Below are 10,783 nucleotides of genomic sequence, written 5' to 3' on the forward strand. Positions count from 1 at the left end.
TGGCCAATAGAAAGAAGCTCTTCTTAAGCGTGTGATAGGCCAATGTCCATGAATGTGCCAGTTATGTTTCCCAGAAACAGATTCCCCAGTACTTCCCACGAAGACGACTCTTTCTTAGGTTGATTTGGGAATGTGTTGAATTCCCATTATACTATAATACGCAGAGTGTCTTGCCAGGGAGAACGAGGAAGAACAGCCCTTTTTACTCATCTCCTGATTGAGTGTCTTCCTGTAAGGGGTCCAGTGTTCTCATGCTGCTCCTTGCCTACTTAGAACGCCACTCATTAGGATATCTACCTGATCTCTGGGCATTCCTGATCCTGCATCCCCCTCACAAAACCATGCCTTTTCTGTGTCCCATTCCCTCGGGCTCTGTCTTCTGTTATAAAACTGACAAATTGGTGTTGTTTAGTCATTGTTCAGTTGTGCTTAATTCTTCATGACCCCATTTGGCATTTTCTTGGCAAAGACATTGGAGTCAGTTGCCATTTCCTTCTCTAGCTCATTTTACAGATGGGGAAACTGAGGCAAAAGGGGTTAAGTGACTTGCCCAGGGTCACGCAGCTAGTAAGTGTCAAGTGTCTGAGGCCGGATTTGAACTCAGGTACTCCTGAATCCAGGGCCGGTGCTTTATCCACTGCGCCACCTAGCCACCCCATGGCTTGTTTGCCTAATGAATTTCTTGGGCTCTCATCCTGCCCAAAGATGCAATTTCCCTCTGGAAGTTTCTCTTGTTCTTCTAAATGAGAAAGCCACATTTAAGCATTTTACTCTGGTTATTTTAAGAAAATTGTTAAGGCCATTTTCCTTCTTCAAAGGTAATAAGAGAATACTAGAAGGCACATGGAATAGGCCTCCACTCAAGAAACATTTATTAAGCACATACAATGTGGCAGTGTCTGACTGGCCATTATTGTTCTGCATGTTCCTGTCCCCTCTTCAGTACTTTGGCCAACACAAAACTCGAAAAGCTTTGGGCAACTTCATTCAGGATACAAGCTTACTTTCAAAACACTACGGAGTTTCCATAAGAGTAGTGACCATATGTTATTTAAACTTTGCCTTTTGCCCATTTGAGGTTATATAACATAAATTTGTAGTGGACTTAGTCAAAACAGTGGCATGATTTTCTCCAACTTCCTTCAAAAGCATGAGTGTAGGAGTAAAGACCTCATAAGTGGGAGTTATCCAAGGCTGAGGCTTTGAAGACAGCAATTGGTCATATGATAAGGAAGAATTTGGATTCAAGAAGAAGAGGTGCATCGAAGAGGAGAGAAAAGTTGTGAGTTATGTTCTGAACTCATCGAGGAAGAAATGGAAATGACCTCCGGATATATAGACAATAGCTATTTTGATTGGGTAGTAGATAGGGATTTTATGAACCTCGAACAAGGAGAGGTTACTGAGTGATGGAAGAGTCAATGGGGTACAAGGTGGATTACCACTCCCCCACCTCAGCCAGTAAAATGAAGGGAATAAATGAAGATGCAGGCAGTATTGGAAAAGAGTTGCCAGGGAGGCTGTGTCATCAGGGGAGAAGTAATTCTCAGTAGTAGCTAGTAGATGGAAAGAATGGGAAAGGAAAGAAAATTAAGATGAAAGGAAGTTTGTTGCTGATGGAACAGGAATTCCGGGGGACACAGTGAAAGTGATGAATGATATTTGGTTGGAATTTTAGTGGGGGGAGGTTTGAGGAGGATGTGACTAAGGAGTTGGTTGGTGGAAGATAGAGAATGGGGTTTGGATAATGACCTGTAAGAGTTCTGAAACACTAGGATACGTAGGGTATGACCAAGTTGGACAATGTCCATCATTCCCAAAGGAGGCTAACAATTGGGCTGGAGACAAATGCAGTATGAGAGGGAAGGTGCATGTCAGAGAGTCAGATGGTCAGCTTCCCTTCCTCCAAAGACTGGAGATTAGGCAAGAAAAGGTACAGCAAAACCCTTTCTTTTTATATGCATATATACCACTTTCACTATATAACAATAAAAATGCTTTCTTCTGTGTTACTTTTTCCTTTTATATCTTTTTTCAGCTTTGGCTGGTTTTTTGGGGTTTGTGTGAGGCAATTGGGATAAAGTGACTTGCCCAAGGTCACACAGCTAGTAAATGTCAAGTGTCTGAAGCCAGATTTGAACTCAGGTGCTCCTGACTCCAGGGCCGGTGCTCTATCCACTGCGCCACCTAGCTGCCCCTTGGCTGTTATTTTTTATAATTAATCATAGTCAATTATGTAAGACGGTATTCTGATTCTACTTTCTTCACTCTAACACTTCATTTAAGACCTTTTATATTTTTATATCCTTAATATTTATCATTTATTACAGTACAAGTAGTGTATAACACTAATATATAGAAATTAAATAATCAATTACTTCAGTGTAATACCATTATTTTCTACTCCTCTCAATTGTTCCTAAGAGGAGTATAGGGAACATTTCACATAATAACTTCTGTGCCTAATTTCATCTCCACCAAATGGTCCTTACTATACCCACAGACAAAACCAGAATCATGGTACCCCTTCTCAGAAATTCCCGCTGTCTTGCAAGGATGTCTTCCTTGTTTCATTATTAAGTGAGTTGATCAAAAGGGAACTACAAACTTACACAAAAAGTTTTTTGAAGAAAGGGTCTTAAACATAATAGGAAAGGAAGACACCAAAACTATATATAGACCTGTATGAGCATTCGTGGCATAGAATCCCTGATCTACAGTAGCTACTCTAAGCAAGTCTGGGAATGGTGACTGATCAGATCACCAGCATTAGAGGGATGTTTAATGCTGGTAAATAAAAACTTAAGCTACCCACCTCCAACAGAAGAAGCAGTTAATGAGAACATAGTTTGAGTTGTACCAACTCCATGGCTATTTTCACCTTGCCATGTGACTGTATTTGTGATTTGTATTGGTTCTGCAGGATAATAGCTAACTCTATTGCCTGATCCTGCCTGTCAGTTAACCTCCTGCCAGGTACTTGTAGCTCAGAGCCCCAGAGTATTTCCCTGTTGTTCACTGTACTGACTTTGTACTGTTCCTGCTAATTTTGTGATTTTAAGCAAGCCATTCAATCTAGACCTCAATTTCTTCATTGTAAAGTCTCTACCTCATGAAGAGAAAATTAGATAATTGATATAAAATTGCTTCAAAAAATTAAGTAGTATAATCAAAACAAATTCATTATGTGACATTATGCAAGACTATGCAAACAAAGTTACACAAACATACAAACTATTATTGTTATAAATGCACCTATAGTTACCTTAAAGTCATTCATTCATACAATAGGGAATTACTATTTTTATGAAGATTGCATTAGACATATGGAAATCATTGGTGTGGTCCCTGTCTTTCAGGAATTTACAATTTATTTGAAGTCCACCACCACCCTGACATAACTACCACCCATTCAGGAGACGGTAATAGCATGCAGGAGCTGTCCACAGCTGCAACTCATTTGACCAGGAAGGTTGTGAAGAGGAGGGGACAAGTCCTATACACCCTAGTTTAAAATTTCCCAGGTGCACTCATATCACTGAGCAAGCCATTTTGTATAAATTTGTCACTCAAACTGATTTCTGTTCTTTTGATCTTTCTGGCCTTCAATTTTACTTCAGACCCTTGATTCTGCTTGCTCCCTTGAGTCCCACTGACTCCTTATGGGCAATTATATTTATCCAGTCTCCAGACAGGTCTCTTACTTCTGGTCCCTTTTGTTCAGTCTATCACACCACAGTTGTTCCCATCCAATAAGGTAACAGATCCATGGGACCATAATCCTAAAGACACTCAGACTGTGCTATGGAAGATTCTAAACTATGCCATGTTGTGAGGTTTATCCCTATCTCAAGACTCTCCCTACATAGGTGATAGGATATAGCAAAAATGACAAATGCTTCTACCAAAAGTTCTACTTTGATGCCTTATTATGGCATGGAAGTGACTCTAGCTTGTTAGAGGCTCTGCTAAAGAGAAGATGCTGATAGGTCTTACTAATTTGGAAAGACTTCAAGAATGACCCTGATAATGAGTTATGTCTATCATCTGAAAATAGCCTAGATACATATGAAGATGTTTAGCACCAATGTGTTGGTTCTTTATCCATGGCAACTCCTACAAAGTTGCATTCTATATCAATTAGGGGAAGAAATTAGGAATCCATTGATTGTGTGTATGTGTGTGTGTGTGTGTGTGTGGCAGTTGGGATTAAGTGACTTGCCTAGGGTCACACAGCTAGTAAGTATTAAGTGTCTGAGGCTGAATTTGAACTCAGGTCCTCCTGAATCCAGGGCCTGTACTCTATCCACTGTGCCACCTAGCTGCCCCAGGAATTCACTGATTTTTCAAAGTATGAATAAGTAAAAATTTTATCATACAAAGTTATCATAGAATCTATAAGTTAGAAAGCATGTAAGAGACCATCTTGTCTAACTAAAAAAAAATCACTTTTGCAATTTTTTCTGAAAATCTTGTCTCTAACATATATATAAGGCCATTTCCTAACTGATAAATGGCCAAAGGATAAGAACAGAGAGTTTTCAAAGGAAGAAGTCCAAGCTATCAAGAGTCATATGAAAAATGCTGCAACTCACTAATAATTAGAAAATTTCAAGCTGAAATAATTCTAATGTTTCACCTCATAATCATCAGATTGACAAAGTTGCCCCCAAAAAGTAAAATGACAAATATTGATGCTGAGGGAAAATAGGCAAATGACTACACTGTTGGTAGAACTATGAATTAGTCCTGTCATTCTGGAAAACAATGTGAAACTATAACCCAGAAGTTATTAAATTGTGTTAACTTTTTGTTTTAGTGATACTACTACTAGGGCCTACATCCCAAAGAAATCAATGAAAGAGGAAAAAGACCTGTGTGGACAAAAATATTAATAGCAGTTCTTTTAGTAGTGACAAAGAACTGGAAATGAACAAGTTCCCATCCTTTGAGGAATAACTGAATAAATGATGGTATATTACTTTTATTCCTCTGAAAACTGCCTCTGTATCTTCTAAGAGAGAAGCTAAAGGAAGGATAGAAATAATAATGTTGTTCAGTTGTTTTCAGTGGTGTCTGACTCTTCAGGATCCCATCTGGCCTTTTCTTGCCAAAGATACTGGAGTGGGGGCAGCTGGGTGGCGCAGTGAATAGAGCTGGATTCAGAAGGACCTGAGTTTAAATCCGGCCTCAGACACAACACATACTAGCTGTGTGACCTTGGGCAAGTCACTTAACCCCAATTGCCTCACCAAACAAATAAACAAACAAACAAAAAAAACAAAGATACTGGAGTGATTTGCCATTCATTTCCTTCTCCAGCTCATTTAACAAATGAGGAAATTGAGGCAAACAGGGTTAAGTGATTTGTCCAGGGTCACACAGTCAGTAAGTATCTGAGGACAGTTTTTGAACTCAAGAAGATGAGTCTTTCTGACTCCAGACCCTGCACTCTATGAACTATATTGCCACCTAGCTCCCCTGAAATAATAACAATAGCTTAATTTTATATAGTGCTTAACAGTTCAGAAAGCACATTTCATATATTATCTCATTTGATCCTCATGATAGGCATGTGTATGTGTGGGAGGGAAGGATGGTGCAAATGTTATCCCTGTTTTAGAGATGAAAGGTACTAAGGCTCAGAGAATTTAAATGACTTGCCCAAAGTATTACTGTAACAAGCAATCTTATATGACTCAATTCCAGGTTTTCTAACTTGGAAATTCAGGTTCTTATCATTTTCACTCAATGAAACGCACAGGGCTATCTGTTCTCTGCCTAATGAAAAGTAATGTCTCTTTCTGATGTAAGTCAGTTGAATCAATTCAGTTCACTTCACTGAACATTTATTAAGCATCTATTGTATGTGGTACTGGTATTCTAGACCAGCACTTAGGTATTGCTTAGATCTATGGTTTAAAATATGGTTCTCCCACTTTCAGAGCATTTATAATAAAGTAGGGGACAACTAGGTGGTACAGTGAATAGAGCACTGGCCCTGGAGTCAGGAGGACCTGAGTTCAAATCTAGCCTTATACACTTACTAGCTGTGTCATCCTGAGCAAGTCACTTAACTCCAATTGCCTCACCCCTTCCCCCCCTCCAAAAATGAAAAAAACAAATAAGTAGAAGAGGATCTGCCCAGCTGAAAACTGGTGAGGACCAATTAAGTAAGAAAATTCATCTAAGTGTTCACAACCTTTGTCTGGCTATACTGCCAATAGGCATTTTCCCCAAGGAAATCAAAGACAGAACAGTCTTATATATACCAAAATACTCACACAGCAGCTCTCTATGTAGTAGCAAAGGAAATAGAATCAAATTGGATACACATCAACTGGGGAAATGACTGAATAAACTGTGGCATATGAACGTAAAAGAATATTGTTGTGACATAAGAAACAAGGACTATGAGTAAGACAGGTAAGCAGCAGAAAATGCATCAACTGATGTAGAAAGAAGAAAGGAGAGCCAGGTATTCAATCAGTTTGTAAACACACACATACACACAGAGTAAATAAAGATCATTTAAAAGGAGAAAGCATTAGCAACTGAGTGGGGTATGGGGGGATTTAAGCTGCCTTACTTCATACGAATGTTCCCATGTTTGCCTGAATTCCTCGTATTCATCTCCCAAATCGGTGCCTTTGTATTTGTTCGGAACGCTCTGCCCCTTCCCCTCTGTCTCTCAGTTCTCCTGTCTTCCCTTAAAACTTAGATGATGTTAGGCAGCTTAATGGTACAGTGGCTAGAGCATGGGGCCTGGAGTCAGGAAGACCTGAATTCACATCTGGCCTCAGACACTTACTAGCGGGGTGACCATGGGCACATCTCTCTTTTTTTTTTTTGCAGGGCAATAAGGGTTAAGTGACTTGCCCAGGGTCACACAAGTAGTCTGTTCATCAATTTTTGGGGGGTGGGGCAATGAAGGTTAAGTGACTTCCCCAGGGTCACCCAGCTAGTAAGTGTCAAGTGTCTGAGGCCAGATTTAAACTCAGGTCCTCCTGAATCCAGAGCCAGTGCTTTATCCACTGCTCCACCTAGCTGCCCCTGGGCACATCTCTTAACCTCTGTCTTCCTCAGTTTCTTAAGCTGTAAAATAGAGACAATAATAGCACTCACCTCTCAGGGTTGTTATAAGACTCAAATAAGATAATATTTGTTAAGTTTTTAACAAGTGCGAACACTTGAATGAATTTTCTTACATAATTCTAAATTGTTTTCCAGAATGATTGGACCAACACACAGCACCACTAACAGTATAGCGATGTACTTACCTTGCTACAGGTCCTCTGACGCCGACATGTCTTTGACTTATATCACACTTGATTTACATGCAAGGATCAAATTCTATTTATACACGTGGTTATTTTAAATTTTCATTAAGCATGGCTTTGTCATCTTTATATTGACTTTGAACTCCTTGACTTTCTGTGAATTTCTCTGCTTTGCAGATATAAGAGCCATTTCATAGGCATTATGATTTACTTGTACAGAAACCTCTATGGTACTTCTTGGTGCAAACACTTTAAAAGTTTTATACGTGATCAAAATTATTTGTTTTATCTTCCGTCATCCTCTCCATCCCTTGTTGGATCACGGACTCTTTCCTCATCCATAGAACCAAATGCAATTTCTTCCTTGCTCTGCTAATCTGAATGGATTGTGCCCTTGTGTGACAATTCTAATGGACCTATGTCATGTAACATCCTTCTGTACCAAACACTACAGCTGTGTCCTGAAGAAAAATTCACAACCCCATAACATGATCACGTTGAATGGGAACAGTTCTTTGTACACAGGAGGAAAAAAAAATCAGTTGAAAATGTTAGTACCCACTAGAATTACAGTCTGTGACCTAGTTAATGCAGAGGCAGGCCATTGTGTGCCTGCATGCTTCCGACAGAGCACCTGAGTCAGCATTCTACAGAAATGCTCATTTTCAAAGGAAGATTGTGCTGGCGTCACTTCAGTTTTACCGGGTCCATCTTGGCTACCCTTCACTTCCCAACTCCCCTCCCCCAGGGTTTGCAGCAATTTAATTTTGATGGGGGGAGGAGGGGAGGTCGGGGACAGGAGGTGCTGGTGGTGCAGGTCTAAAGCAAAAGAAAACAAGCAAGCCCATATATCTTCTGCAAACCACTGGAAATGCCCAATATCTCCTAAAACATCAGGCATGAGGAGATCTCGGTCTGATTTTTTCTGAAATCCCCAAGGATGCCTCACCTTGCATCTTCTTTGTCCCATGTGCAAAGCTTTGGAGTGAGTGGAAAACCCAGAAAACTTTGCCGGAGGCGAGTTCAAGTCAGCTTTGTGATGGAAAAGAAGATTCTCTTTTCAGGGCTGCTTGAGTTGAAAAGAAAAAGAAAATACTCCTGAAAACATCATTTAAATGATTTAAGAGGCCTACCGATTAGCGGCCCTCAGATGCTTAGAATACCAAATGGGAAGTCAGAGCACCAGAGCATCAGCAGCCCTTGTCAGAGGTCTTTAAATTGTTGAAACAACTTAAAAATATGCTGAAGGGCAAGACTTCCTCTGAGGGTGCTCCCTGCTTGGTTTGTTCTGTAGCCCAAGGACATCCTAGGTTCCAGTCATATTGCTACCTAGAAGCCTTGGGCTCAGTCCCAGTGTCTTTTAGCATCTAAGTATCAGCTACTTCTTTGATAGAGGAGAGAGATTTGTTTTTCATCATAGCTGCTCATCCTGTCTCACCTCTATAAGGCTCATCAGTAGAATGACAGTTTTAATGAATAGATGAGGGTCTAAGTTAGGGTAAGGCCTTGAGTTAAGGTGACCTGGCTTTAAGTTCTACCATTGATCAGGAGATTCTGGGTGAGTCTTTTAATGGTTTGGTGCTTCCCTAGGTTACCCTCTAAAACTCAAAGCTGCTGGTTTTCCTTGCTAGAGGGAATTTCTTCTTCCTGGAACTCCTTACACCAAAGTTTGGAGCAAATAGATAGATATAGGGGTGTTGTGAAGAAAACACTTGGTAAACCTTAAAACCTTAAAACTATGTAAATGGGTGCTATTATTAATGTTTTATCAACATCGGGTGTGGGTTTTTCCTTGGCTTTCAACTATTTCCCCCTCATTATGTAGTTGATAGCGGCTGTTTACAAATCAAAAGCAGTAACCTTGCATAGGGAGCCTTCCAGTGTCCTGAAAATATTTAAATGGTTTATGTCTCTATGTTTGTTATTGTTGCTACAATGTCTCCTTCTCGGCAGGTTAAAATTGTTTTTTTTTAGTTTAGTTTTGTTTTTGCAGGGCAATGAGGGTTAAGTGACTTGCCCAGAGTCACACAGCTAGTTAAGTGTCAAGTGTCTGAGACTGGATTTGAACTCAGGTACTCCTGAATCCAAGGCCAGTGCTTTATCCACTGCACCATCTAGCTGCCCCCTCAATAGGTTAAATTTTAAACTCTCCACAAATTGGCTCTAGCCTACTTCATCAACCTTATTTCGAATTACTTCCCTTCATGTGCTCTTGATTTCAGCCAAATTATAGAAGCTGTTCTCCAACTCCACAGCAATTGGAACAGGGCCTTACACCGAGTAATCAGTATCTTTTGAATTAAATTGACATGCCATCTCCCATCTTTATATTAGTGCCTGCCTTCTTCCATGTCTGCAAAGGGATCCCTCCTCAGCTTATCTGCTTCTTCATCTTTCTTCAAGGCTCAGCAGAATGCTACTTCTTCCATGAAGCCTTCTCTGCACCCCTCCAGTTGACTGCATTCTCACCGTCCTCAAATTATCTTGTTTTTGCTTAGTTTACCAGTTTTATTTCCCAGTAGAATTTAAGTTTCTTCTTTTTTTTGGAGGCAATTGGGGTTAAGTGACTTGTCCATGGTCACACAGCTTGTAAGTATCTGAGGTCAAACTTGAACTCATATCCTCCTGACTCCAGGGCTAGTGCTCTATTCACTATGCCACCTAGCTGCCCCCAGGGGCTACTTTCAGATTTTATTTCTCCAGTGTTGGGCACAGAGTTTTGTACCAAGTAGGCACTCAAAAAATACTCATGGGGGCAGCTAGGTGGCGCAGTGGATAGAGCACCGGCCCTGGATTCAGGAGTACCTGAGTTCAAATCTGGCCTTAGACACTTAACACTTACTAGCTCTGTGACCCTGGGCAAGTCACTTAACCCCAATTGCCTCACAAAAAAAAAAGAAAAAGAAAAAGAAAAAATACTCATGGAGTGGATTCAGCTGAATCTGTTATCTGATTTGATGTCATCATTATCATTTGAAAGGAAAGGCAGTGTGTGTGAAACCTGTCCATATACAGGCATGAAGATTTTGATGCATCTTTGATGTGTTATAGTTGAGTTCATGGATTACAGGATGATACATCTAGAGATGGAAGGGACCTCAGGGACCATCAAGTCCAATTCTCTCATTTTTCAGATTAGGAAACTGAGGCCAAGAGACGTGATTTGGCCCAGGCCATGCAGGGGGTAAGTGTCAGAGATGTTTTTCTAGTAGTTGGATTGGCTGTACAGATGCATCCATACCTTCTCTCCCAGTCTGCTCATCAGCTAGTGACAAAATTTGTAACAAATCAGATTAAATGAGGAATGCAGTTTCTGGCCATGCTCTGGAAGAAATTCTCCTAAAGATTCAACTCGTGATCATGGTTTCATTTTCCCTATTTTCTAACAAAACAAGCTAAAAGACTACAAGAACCAAATAATCAGGAAGATTTGGTTGGCTCGTTTAGCTTTTATTTTTTTAATCTCTATCTATCATTAAAATGTTTCATTGATATCTTTTGTT

Source organism: Dromiciops gliroides, chromosome 6 (genome assembly GCF_019393635.1).
Source record: "Dromiciops gliroides isolate mDroGli1 chromosome 6, mDroGli1.pri, whole genome shotgun sequence".
Lineage (NCBI taxonomy): Eukaryota > Metazoa > Chordata > Mammalia > Microbiotheria > Microbiotheriidae > Dromiciops > Dromiciops gliroides.